At 37.4% G+C, this 13,559-nt stretch overlaps 1 protein-coding gene across 1 annotated transcript in view; it reads left to right on the top strand.

The window, feature by feature from the left end:
- gas2l1 (growth arrest-specific 2 like 1) overlaps nucleotides 1–13,559 on the top strand; it is a 48,656-nt gene that overhangs the window by 16,867 nt on the left and 18,230 nt on the right. The window lies entirely within an intron of this gene.

Below are 13,559 nucleotides of genomic sequence, written 5' to 3'. Positions count from 1 at the left end.
AAATCTGGAAGAGTGTTGTTTAACTTGTTGCCATTGAATTCCCCCAATAGGAGCCTATAACACCTGTAAAATAGACTTTGAAGTCAGATGATGTTGCTGTGCTTAAATGTTCTTTGTAGCAATGTTTTCTCTCACACAGAACAAAGTCTTCTAGGTTTTTTAAAATAGACATTGCTTATATGGTAACTAGGGATGCACCGATCGATCAACGCCCCTGAATTTGGGGGATCGGCGATCGGCCGATCCTTGAATATGAAACCGGTCTTTAACCACTTCCTCAAATGTTGTAAAGTCAGCCACTGTCCCTTTCTGCTGTAACTCAGACCCAGACAAAACATCAATCACCATTTAAGAAACCACCACACCGCTGAGTATGCAGCATTTGAAGCTAGCAATCAAGCTCGCCTTGCGTGTTGCCTTGACACGATACCCTCAAACTTCTTTAAAACTGTTGTAAAGTCAATTGTCACTAATTTGTGTCAGATAATTAACTGCTCTTTCCAATCAGGCACCGTACCAAAATCCTTGAAAGTAGCTGCTGTGAAACCGCTGTTAAAAAAGAGAACACTGGATGCCTCTATACTGGCTAACTATAGACCAATCTCAACCTTTCATTCATAGCCAAGATCATTGAGAAGGTGGTCTTCAACCAACTGGGTCAATTCTTAACATTCAACAAAACTTTTGATAAAGTATCTGTTCTCATTCTATTGGATCTAAGTGCTGCATTTGACACTGTAGATCATACAATTTTGTCGCACAGATTTCAAACATGGGTTTGACTAAATGGTAAAGTAATGCAATGGTTTAAGTCCTACTTGGAGGAGCGAAGTTATTTTGTAAGCATTGAAAACTTTGAATCTGACAGATTACCAATGTCCTGTGGGGTTCCTCAGGGCTCTGTTCTTGGACCTCTTCTGTTTAGCCTTTACATGCTTCCTTTAGGACTCAATTTTCAGAACTGTAAGGTTGATTATCAGAGCTTCGCAGATGACACACAACTATATCTATCACTGAATCCAAATGACTATGGTCCCATTGAGGTGTTGTGTATCTGTTTAGAAACAGTAAACTGCTGGATGAGTGAAAACTTCCTTCAACTAAAGCATGACAAGATGGAGGTGATTGTCTTTGGTAACAAGGAAAAGAGGACTGCGGTCAGCAAGTATCTTGAGTTTCGATCTTTAAAAGCTAAAGAAGTCAAAAACCTTGGTGTTCTGATTGACTCAGATCTTACATTTAGCAATCAGATCAAATCTATCACAAAAACAGCTTCTACCACCTAAAGAACATCTCCAGAGTTAAAGGTTTAATGACTCACAAAGATCAGGAGAAACTGGTCCATGCTTTTATCTCCAACAGATAATGGTCTTCTGACAGGAATCCCCCAAAAGAGCATCAAACATCTTCAGCTGGTTCAGAACACTGCAGCTCGGGTCTTAATCAGAACAAAGAGGTCAGAATGGGTTTGGTCCAGAATACATCAGTGAGATGTTAGTCAGGTATGAAACCAGCAGGTCTCTCAGATCTATGGACACAGGTCAGACAGTGGAGACCAGAGCTCACAGTAAACATGGTGATGCTGCTTTTAGTTGTTATGCTGCAAAGAAGTGGAACAAACTGCCAGAGGAGCTGAAGTCAGCATCTAATGTGAACATTTTTGAATCAAAGAAGGCACTTTTTTTCTCTACTGCATATGATTGAGAGAGATTTATGTTCATGTTGTTGATGTCATGTGTTTGTTGATGATTTAATTGATTTTACTGATGATTTTAAATGTTTTTATTTATTTTAAGCTGTTGATTGTTTTATCATGTAAAGCACATTGAGTTGCCTTGTGTATGAAATGCACTATACAAATAAATTTGCCTTGCCTTGCCTAATGGTAAAGCTAAAGCTAGTGGGAGCAAAGAGCCAGTGGGCCGCTGCCACTAATGTACAAGTGACTATAATAATTAACCATACTCCTTCTCCCTTATGCAGTGCTATGTATGCATTTTTTACAGTCTATGTATGTACTGGCGAATGCCCCGCCCCCACGCTCTGTCTCGTGTTTATAAAGCAGCATGAGCTCGGCTACGGAGTGAGTGGGAGGAGGGCGGGCCGTCCCCTACGTCACCGTGCGGGGAGGAGGAAGTTAGTGTCCTGTCTATAGACACGCCCACTCATGAATATGCATAAGTAGGCCGCAAATCAGCCTGTTTGTGTAGAGTTGCTCAGAAAGTGACTTTTCAGAGGCTAAAACTCTGGAAAACAGGCGAGTTTGGGACCTTTAAGATGTTTTGTTAGTTTCTCCTATAGATTATTATTGTATTATCCACCTCTGTAACACTTGACTTGAAGTTTTATACATAAGGCTAACCTTACTCTGTCATTATCGGTCATTAGCATGAATAAGGTGTCATAAAGGCCGTCATTAAGTGTTGTTTGCTAAATTGTGACACCTTTGGAGCTATGTTGGCATTTTTTGTGTTACGTGGAGGGATCTAGTGGGGTTAGGGTAATGGTTGACACTTAATGACACCTCATTCATGCTAATGACAGGTGTCATGTCATAATAATGACAACATAATGTCAGCCTTTATGTGTAAAATTTCCAGTAAAGTGTTACCTCTCCCTCAAACCTTTTGTAAAACCAAAATAGTGCTGTGCACTTTATTTTTGGCAAAGCAGAACAGGTCTGCAGTGTGACCTGTTGCACAAGTTTTGTTTGTTTTTAAAATGCGAAAAATAAAGACCAAAGGAACTGATATAGTTTCATTTTTGGACAACTATGTTCTAAACTTTTCATTTATATTTGCGATAACTACCTCATGTGCAGTTAAAACAACAAGTTTGTATTATATTTATACGGGTATTGTTCAACGTTTTACCTTAAAATAAGATATAAGATTGGATCATTCAAGGTGTATGCTGTCACCTTATATACAGTATATATATATATATATATATATATATTAAAAAAAAAAATCAGAATTGGTTGGTCAGGCTTTTTAAAGATTGGTGATCAGCCAGAAAATTGTGATTAGTGCACCATTCATAGTAAGTGTTCCAGCCCGTTGCCCTGTTCACACACAGACTATCAGGAGATGGGAACTCGATCGGTAAAACATCTTCAACGGCAGACATACATACGTACACATTTGTCCTTTCGTTTGCCTTGAAACCTGGTGAATAGTATAAGTTCTGGAGTCGCCATAATACATTGATTTATTATCTAAAAAGAGAGAGCCTGCACAGCAAATTGATGCCTTGGTAATTAGATTTAAAGCATTTAGTGGAATCTGCTTTGCTCTAAATTGAAATATATCAGCCTTAGTGCAGACATCTGACTGTTATCAGGTACGATAACTGACAGCTCAGGTCAAGTAAAGGATTTGATGCAATTCTGAGTTCAAAATAAGTCGAGTTTATTTAATATTCTTGAGTTAGCAGTGGAAACTGTATTATATGTGGGTCAATAACGTGACACCTAAATATTCTTTCCATTTTTCCCATATGGGGACATTTTAACAGAGTGTAATGTAATTTCCTTTCAGGGATTAATAAAGTATTTCAAATGTTAAAAAAAAAATTCAAAATTCAAATTTTCTCAGTATGCACAGTGGAAACCCTCATCTTGCGAGCATCAATTTCAACGATTGCTACACTTATTACAGCTTTAACAAAGATTTAAAAATAATTTTGCATTCTTTACTAAGAAGAGTTAAAGCAAAACATTATTCTTCTTTAAAAAAAAAAAAAAACCTGAGAAAGCAGAATTTGTGGTTTGAAATGTTTACATCTTATCAGCTTGTTTACCTTGTCTGTTTCCAGATATGTAAGCTAGTACAGGCTAACCTCCTTTAGCTAAACGATCAACCTTGGTGCTATAAAGGTACTTTTAAACCACATAAACACTTACAGAGTCAATAAAGAAGCTAAAACCACTTTGTGTATCTTATGTATCATACGTTTAATGAGTACATCCTGTTTGTGGTTTGTAGTTACTAGTGATGTTTAGCATTAGGCCGTAGCTGTTAGCGTAGCAAACACTGGTTCCAGTTTGGTAAGCCCATGCAACAGAAGTCACACCCATAATTTATCCAATGGATCATGTGGGCTAATAGTAAACGTAGCACTGTACAATGAGGACCGTGTGTATTGGCTTTTTAAAGGAGGCGTTGATGAACTCAAGGATTTGCGACTCCTTCTTAACAAATATTAGCAGCACCCTGTTGTTAAACACAAGAAACTTTAGGCTTTAGACTGATCATGTGTGTGCGTGCGTCCATTGTTTTGAACCTGTCATGTGTCACCCTGAAGGTTTTCTACACCATTTGTTTTTCCATGTTTCTGCTGGTTTGGACCTGCAGGCTCTGGGCCTCTTAAATACTTGTATTTCCACACTGTTCACTTCATTACCTGAGGATACACTCAGGCTACTGGCTCAACATACGGTAATTACAAAACACGATTACCTTCATTTAGTTCCTCTTCACCTAGAGTTCTGATATATCCTACTCAAGTAGAAGTACTGTTACTTGATTGCTATTGTACTCAAGTATAAGTAATGGCGCATTCACACCAAATGCATCAAAAGTGTCAGGTGTACATTCACAATATATGGTGGACGCCCTTCTAGGAGCGTCGAACGCTCCCGCGCGCCGCATTTTGAAGCTTTTCGCACGGCGGACGCTGCACGTTTTGAGATTTCAAGCTTTTGGCGTGCGTCTCGTGCCTCCAACGCGGCCGACGCTGGAGTTGGAATTGTTGAACTTTTGGGGCATATCGCGGCGCGTCGACCAATCAGAAGCTTTCTCTCATCGTGACGAATTCAGAATGAAAAAAAAAACACACGAACCGGAGACAGATGGACAGGCACTCTTCTGCTGGAATAGAGCGCCTGTAGTTGGTGTCCTGGCAGGAAATGCGAGCGCCGATGCCGGTCACTAGGTCGTCAAACTGGGCGCTAAAAGCGACTCTCGTCCGAGCGCAGCCCTGGGGAATCCAGAAACGGCGCCGAGGAACAAATAAAGCCCAACTACTCTCTGGATAACGTAGAGCTGATGAACGGGAGTCGGAGGCGGCGTGTTCAGCAAGGAACTCCAAACTTTATTCTCCATTCACCCACACTTCTCTATAGCCCTCACTGAGTCACACCAAAATACATCTGACTGCGAACACCGCCTTCTCATCACAATAATGTTCCTCACCACTTCACAGTCACTGAGTGAATTATGAACGTAACTGATCGGCACAATATCATCCATTGTATGAACACCACTGGCAACAGAGAAGCCCCTCCCCTCAACGCTCTCTTCCCAACTTGTTTGGATGCGCGTCCAGGACATCTTCGACACTGGTGACAAGCGTCTGATTCAATGAGCACTAAGCATCCAACTAGGGACGAGAGGCACGAAACGTGTTTGGTGTGAACGCCGCATAAGTCTTACATAAAATACTCAAATATAAGTGAAAAGTAGCTTAATTGAATAGCAGAGGTGAAAGTAATGGATTACAAGTACTCACATTACTGTAATTGAGTTGCTTTCATGGCAAGTACATTTCTAAATTAGTAATTGTACTTGTACATAAGTACGTTTTAAAAGAAGTAAAGTAATTTCTTAATATTTATTATGCTGTTTTAATCTATTTTATTTGAGTTATCTGCTGCTGAAACTGTGCATATTTCACCTTGTGGGAATAATATAGGTTGTCTTCTTTTATCTTTATCTCTTACTGAGTAAATTATTATTTATTTATTGAGCTACTTTTTACTTGTAGTTGAGTAAAATTTCAATCAAGTAACAGTACTTCTACTACAGTAGAATGAATATACTGTATTAGTACTCTTTACACTTTGTTACTCTGGTAAATAGTACTCACAGTAAAAGTTACTAGTTACTTTCACACCCCCCATGATTATCTTTTTAAAATAAATCTTTCCACAGTTCCCTTGCATACAGTAAACAACTCATGTATAAACTTAAAGAGGAAGAGACCAAATCTATCACAATTAGAACTTTATTTATTTATTTCCACAAAGACGTCTGCATAAAATAAAAGGTTTGTCAAAATGTATAGTTATTTTTTTTGTATAGTTACATTTGAATTCTAAAATTGAGAAAATAACCTCCATTCAATGCTGTTTTTCTGCGGAGCATTAGGTTTAGTCTGATTGGTTGGCTATAATGTGATGTATTTGATTATTGAAAACAAAAAAATAATAATTTACCCCGGTTGGGTGTCGCAATGTAATTATTTACTTTATTTTTTTTTTAAAAAATACTTAAGTACAAGTAGTTAACGTGGCCATCTGTATAAAATAAAAGGTTTGCCAAAATGTACAATTCTTTTTTAAATAAAATAACACCAATAAATAATTATATAGCTACATTTATGAACTGTAAAACAGTTCCATGCCAAATGTGCCATGTGTGTAACAACATAATAAGTAGAAACCACAACCTGAACCAGTGAAGGAGTCGCTGGGCGTTGATCAGAAATGGCACGACTAAGAACATATGGATTATGTTTAATGTGGGACCTAGGGCTGGGCGATATGGACAAAAATTCAAATCTTAATATTTTTCTCAAAATGGCGATATATGATATAAATCTTGATATTTTTAACTCAATAAAGTCTGACCAGAAAAACATTTCTGGGTTAAATTTGCTGATGTAAAATGCCACACAAGCACATTTATTAACAAACAGCTGCACAATATGTGCTATATTTGTCCTCGAAGGGACAGCACGTGTGAGTGAGGAAGGTCTGGGTTAGGACACACTGATAAATCAATATAACTGTTATAACTTTTCATGCTGTTCTGAAAAGTAATGAAAGCAGCGACTCCTAAAATGACAATTTTAATACAAAAAAGCTATGACTTAAAGATATATCGTCATAGGCAATATTGTAATTTTTTTTATAACGCCAAAATAGAAAGCTCGATATATCTTGAATCTCGATATATTGCCCAGGCCTAGTGAAGCCATGAAACAGAAATAAAAAGATAATCACAAAAAGTAATAATTTACTCAGTAATGGTTGGATGTAGAAATTTAACAAATGACTTATTTTAAAACGTACTTAAGTACAAGTTAAAATACTGATTTAGAAATATACTCAAAAAAGAACAAGTACCCATAAATGCAACTCAATTACAGTAACGTGAGTACTTGTAATGTGTTACTTTCACCTCTGACCTACACACACCCCTGTGTTGTCTAAACAGACGAGTCGTACTGAGTCTGTTTTGGGTTGATGACGTCATGTGACTGTTCACAGAGGAGTCGTATAGCGTATATAAAGGCAAACAGGCCAACTCTGATATGTGCTGCTAGCTTTTTTTAGATCATGTTCACAAGCCAGAGGAATGTTTTCTCATGGGTGGTGAAGCAAAGTCTGTCAAGTCCCAAAAATCTGGCTCAGAAAAAACTGTCCTCTCTAAAGACTTAGGCCTCCTCGCTTTCAGGACTTTTTTTAAAACTCTTTTCGACGTCTGTCATGTTTTGATGACTTATGTACGGGTACTGTAAATCACTTTGAATGCCTTTTTTTGCTAAATTATGCTACATAATGTTGCATTGCTTTATAGGGATAATAAAAATGAGCAATTTTGCATAATCATAGTTCTAATCACACAAACATTATTGCCTTTATTGGACGTTTTGGGAATTTTTAACTCGAAAATGTTAAGTTCCGAGTTGCTTCCAATGCAGAGTGCTATGGAGATGAAAGGAAACCCCTTTTATTAGGGCGGGGGCCTTATTTTAACTGGCCCATCCACAATCATAATCCTGGTGCCGCTACTCGGTACCTGTAGTGTGTTGAAACTAAAATAAAAAAAGATAATAGATAATGATTTTCCTTTCTATGTGTTTTTCTTTGTCATTTTGTGTATTTTATTATTATTATTTTTTTTTTTAGTGTTTTTCTCTGTCATGTTGTGTGTTTTTGGGGGCCACACAAATTTAGACTGAGTGCCGCATGTGGCCCCCGTGCCGCTAGTTGCCCATGCTTGTCTTAAAACAATCATAGCGTGCAAGGAACCTTTGACACACAAATAATTTTGTCTGTAATATGTATCTCTTGCTGCACTAAATGTGTGTTAACTGCAGCACTTAGCAGCAGGATACTATGATACTGTTGTTCAGGCTCCAAAATCAAATTAAGGAAATTGCAGCAATAAATTCCTTTAAAATCAGATAAATGTTGTTATGCTGACTTTTTACTTTTGGAGTTTAGTAACAGGAATCCATCTCACAGCCGTCATGAGTGGAATCAGTCTGTGGCACAACGTTGGTCGATACTGGAGCAGAGTAAACACAGAGGAGGAGAGATGTTGGTTTATTGAAGAAAAACACTTCTATACATCATCCACTAATGCAATGTGTGGATCAAACCCAGGACCTTCTTGCTGTGAGGCAGACGTGCTAACCACTTTAGAATGGAAATTTCAACCTTTCACATTTGTTTATGATTTATGATTTATTTCAATTATCTTCGATTTGTTGATGTATGAGGCCTACACTATGTTTTTATCTAGTAAAAAGAACAAAAGCATCTCCAGAAGCTTTAAACATCTTATTAGCAAATAATAAATGTCATGTAATAGACTGTACAGCGCATGTGTTACACTCAAGGCCTGGGGGGAAAATCTGGTGTGCAGGAAAATGTAAAAATGACAGAAAAAATGTGAATTAATGTGTAAATTACCAAATAATCCAGTTGTAGATGGACGAATTCAGCAATTTGATGAAACTTCACTTTATTTTTTAGGGGCTTGTTTGTTTTTTAATTTCAAATTGTGGAAAGAACTGTTAATTTTTCTACAAATCTTGCAATTTCTCACAAACAATGGCACAAAATTCCTCTAAATTACACAAAAATGGGTGATAAAATCAAAAAATGTTGAAGTAAATTGAACTTATATTAAAAACTAGGGCACAATGATATTAAAATTGATTCTCTATCCCTCCCCTTATGTTTCCTGTGTTCATCTCTAGGGTTCTCTTTCAGTCTTGGCGTATCTTTTCCATCTCTAGTAGATGTTTGCCGGTCAGGAAGGAAATACTGTAAATGAAGAGATTATCTTTAACTGTGCAGATATGACATGAGTTGGTTTTTAAAGACGCATTGTAAGTGTTTTTTTTATTTTTATTTCAACAATGCACCAATTCAGCAACACCGATTAGGATTATAAATACCCTTCTTTATGGAGAGAGGGCAGTTTCTCAGTATAGAGCTGATAGTGCTGCAGGCTCCTCAGTCACACGTGGCTTTTTTTCCTCTTCTAGAACATCTGCACCTCTCGCTGGAAGCGTCTCTTGTGACCAGCAAGCATCCATAATTCAACTATCATTCCTTTGGCCCTGTTGCAGCCTCACTTCCGCATGCCTCATGTGTGACCTTGCGGCTCCGCCCCCACCCCTCCTCTGTCCATCCCACAGTGTGTCTTAGATCTGAGTGTGTTTGGCTGTCAGTGCTGACACAGTGGGAAGTGCACACACACTTTCTGTTGAACTGAGCAAATAGTTGAAATGCCAGGGTTGATATTGAGTTATTAAAACACCTTGTAGTTCAAATCCAGCGTGTTGTTGATGCAGAGTTTGAGTCCTAGACCTTCACTGGAGAGAAAAACCCAATGACCTCAGCTGAAAAGCTGTGTGGGAGAAGGATTTCACTCCAGTCTGAATAGAAAAAAACCCTAAACCGTACAGTGAAAAAGGGAAGGGTACAGCTGTGTGTGTGTGTTTGTCTGTTGCCATGGTGTTTTTTTCCATTAGCTCACAGACCAGGATATTTTCAAGGAGCCTGTGTCCACCTACTGACAGAAAGAAAGACGCAGTGTTAAAAAAGAGAAGAAGAAGAAGAAAAAAGTGCACTGCAAGAGCGCAAACATCCACCAATCTCCTCTTTGCCAGATATTAGCAGTTATCTGGATCATTAGCTGTGTTTTCATTACAGATTTTTGCTAAATAAACGCGATATTTCGAAATATCGACAAAGTATAATTGCACTTTGAGCGTGTTTCTATTGAAGGTTGTTTTGGAGCCTCGTAACTCCCGTGAAATCTCATTTCACAATTCAACTTTGTTTGTATAGCGCAATTTACAACAAAATCATCTCAATGCACTTATCAAAATATAAAATTCATAATGAGAAAGAAAAAAACCCAACAAGACTTCTCTGTAAGAAGATGGACGCTCCAAACCTCGTTAGAACACCTAGCATTTCTTTGTTGTTTCACGTCTAATGTGGCACTAATCATTTTATTAAGTATAATCCTAAGAAATGTCTCGGCCTCCTCTTCTGTTTACACGTACAGCTCCATGTTTTCTCAGAGAGAAGTGGTCATGTGACCAGGTACGCCCGGAAAAAGTGTTTCCATAGAGCTTTTGTGACATATTTCAATATCAAAACGTGTGAAATTCCTCCTCATGGAAGCATAAAAATCCTTTAGCAATATTTGACAGTTTTTTGGAAACTTTTTAGATATTGTGCATTTTCATGGGCAATGGAAACGCAGTCAGTGATCCTAATCATGGTACCGTGATCATTCACGCTTTTTAAAGCAGTGGTTCCCAACCATTTTTGGGTCGTGACCCCATGTTTATATCATGAATTTCTGGCTACCCCATCAGACTTTTTTTTTCCCACCTTGAGTTAGTTTCTGACCATGTTTGTGATATTAGACAAACATATTGTGACTCAGGTTTAAACATGCTTGTGCCTTTTAGCCGCTACTTTTAACATTGTCTTTATTTCTTCTATTTATTACCACGTGTTTTTTTAAGAATATTTTAATATTTCTGCTGTGATGATTGACTGTTACCAACAATATTTTGTTGTGTTGTTTTCAGTACAATGACAATAAAGCTTCTATCTGTTGTTTTTCGAGTAGCCACGATTATTATAAGATACACCAGCTCCAATTATTATTATTATTGTTGTTATTATTATTTTTACTGTATTTTGAGAAAGTGAAAGTTTAGAATAAAGTGGTTTGAGTTTGTGTTGTGTCACACCCCGTCACCACCTCCATAAAGACATATTACCTGCAGTACTTGTATTTACAGTATATATAGGTATATATATATATACATCCTTTATCCTTTTTATTTATTATATGTATTATTTATTTTTATTGGCGAATAAACATTTTCGGATTCTGATTTTGATTCATTTGAAAAATGACAATAATAAAAACTAAAAAATGTAATGTAATCACTATTTTTTTTATTTTTTTATTATATTTTAGTTTTTAGAAATTACTAGACATTTCAGGGGACCCCCTTTGAATTGCGACCCCAAGGTTAAAAAAACACTGCTTTAAAGGGTTGCTAGAAATATATATTCCCATTAATAACCATACAGTACAGTGAAAATTTGGAATGAAATGTGCAATCCAATTACAAACCGAGATATGAGTGTTCCAGTGATCCAGAATCAGTATATTGGATGTATCTTCTGTACTTTTGAACTAATCTTTGAACGCTGGTGAAAATATAACCTCCTTTGTAAAGGGAGATGTAAATGTAGATCTGCTTCATGGGTAAAGGCTGAAAACAGAGTCTGGTTAGAGGGAAAACATGCAGGTGATCTCTGATTCCTCCCTCTTTAATTAGCATTGGAGAGAAGTAGGGTGCCATTTAAAGAAAATCACAAGGGGCCACCTTAATCTTCTGGATACAGCATAATGGAGGTGCTGCTCACCACTCCATAAACAAGCTGCTTTGGTTGATGCTTCAAGCCTAACATTATCCTCCACCTTATCATTTGACTACTTTAACGTCATAAAGAGATCCACTGTTGCAAAGACTTGTCAGCGTAGATCTTTTAATGCTGGTGTTTCTAATGCCCTGGACATCAGTCAGTTTCCTTCTTTCATTACCTCCCACAGATAAATAGATTCACGAACATCATTTAGTTTCAGTTTAATTCTTTGTTTCAGTCTAACAAAGCGAAACATAAATCACAGTTTAAAAATATGTAACAAGACTGAAACAAGCGGAAGCAAAAATGCTGATATGTCCAACATAAACCATGACATTTAACAAAGAACACTTTATACACTTACATATTTCTACTGCTTCACAAAACTCTCTAAAAGATATTGTGACATTTTCTTTTTGAAAATAGTGTCACTCATTTTTATTTCTTTATCAACATTTTTCCACTATTATTCCATAATCAATAACCCTGATACATGTCGGAATCAAGAACCCTGATACATGCTTTTCAACCTACAGTTCAGAGTCCAGGGGTGGACCATTTTCTTGTCTTGTGACCAACCTTCAGCACATGACAGGAGCTACATTTCCGTTACTCTTGGACATGGGCAAAATCTAAATAGCACAATAAAAACTGTTAATGGAAACACCTGAATTTCGAAAAAACACTAAAATATTGCAAAAAAGTTTTTACGCTTTCATGAGGAGGAATTTCATACGTTTCAATATTGAAATGTGTCACAAAAGAGCTATGGAAACACCTTTCCGCAAATAGACGTCACATGACGTGACGTACCTGGACACGTGACCACTTCTCTCCGAGAAAACATGGTGTGGTACATGTGGACAGAAGAGGAAACCGTTCATTTTTTAGCATTATCCTTAAAAATGATTACTACCACATTAGACGTGAAACAACAAAGGACTGCAGGGTTTTAGAAGAAGGTTCTGAGCGTCCAAGTCTCGTGGGATGAGAGTTCACGAGGCTCCTCCCAAAACAACCTTCAATGAAAACACGTTCGAAGCAAAATCATACTTTATCGACATTTAGAAACATTGCTTTTATTTTGTAAAAATCTGTAGTGGAAACCTAGCTAGTCCAACTTTCAATCTCCTTTGTTTCCTGTTCCAAGAATCATTATCTTCACCTCTCTGTCGACCCCCTTTTTATGATGCTGTGTGTGTGTGTGTGTGTGTGTGTGTGGAGCTGGGTTTCCTTTACAGATTTTTGCAAAATACAAGCAATGTTTCTTTGAACGTGTTTTCATCAAACGTTGTTTTGTAGCCTCGCAACTCCCGTGAAGTCTCATCCCACGAGACTTCGCTGCAGGAAGATGGACGCTCAGCACCTTCTAATCAAACTCTGTATTCCTTTGTTGTTTCACATCTAATGTGCCAGTAATAATTATAATAAAATACTAAGAAATGTCCCGGTCTCCTCTTCTGTCCATATGTACCACCTCATGTGACCAGGTACCTCACGTCGTGTGACCAGGAACGTCACGTTTGCAGAAAAAGTGTTTCCATAGCGATTTTGCGATTCATTTCAATATTGAAACATCTGAAATTCCTCCTCATGAAAGCGTAAAAGCTTTTTAGTGACATTTGAGTCTTTTTTTAATTCAGGTGTTTCCATTATCAGTTTTTTTTAGATTTTGCACATTTCCATGAAACACAGCTATAGACTGTTACACATTTACCAAGTCTTGTTCCTGAATAAGAATTATTTTTACAAGCATTCATTCATGTTTTATTCTCTGAAGCAATAATTTGGCTCATTCTGTGACTTCCTTTGGTTTTAGCCTGGACACGCCTTTGTCTCAGTGAGAAGCCAAGAA

Source organism: Gouania willdenowi, chromosome 9 (genome assembly GCF_900634775.1).
Source record: "Gouania willdenowi chromosome 9, fGouWil2.1, whole genome shotgun sequence".
Lineage (NCBI taxonomy): Eukaryota > Metazoa > Chordata > Actinopteri > Blenniiformes > Gobiesocidae > Gouania > Gouania willdenowi.
The sequence above is the reverse complement of the archived record's forward strand: the minus strand, read 5'-3'. Positions and strand labels throughout refer to the sequence as shown.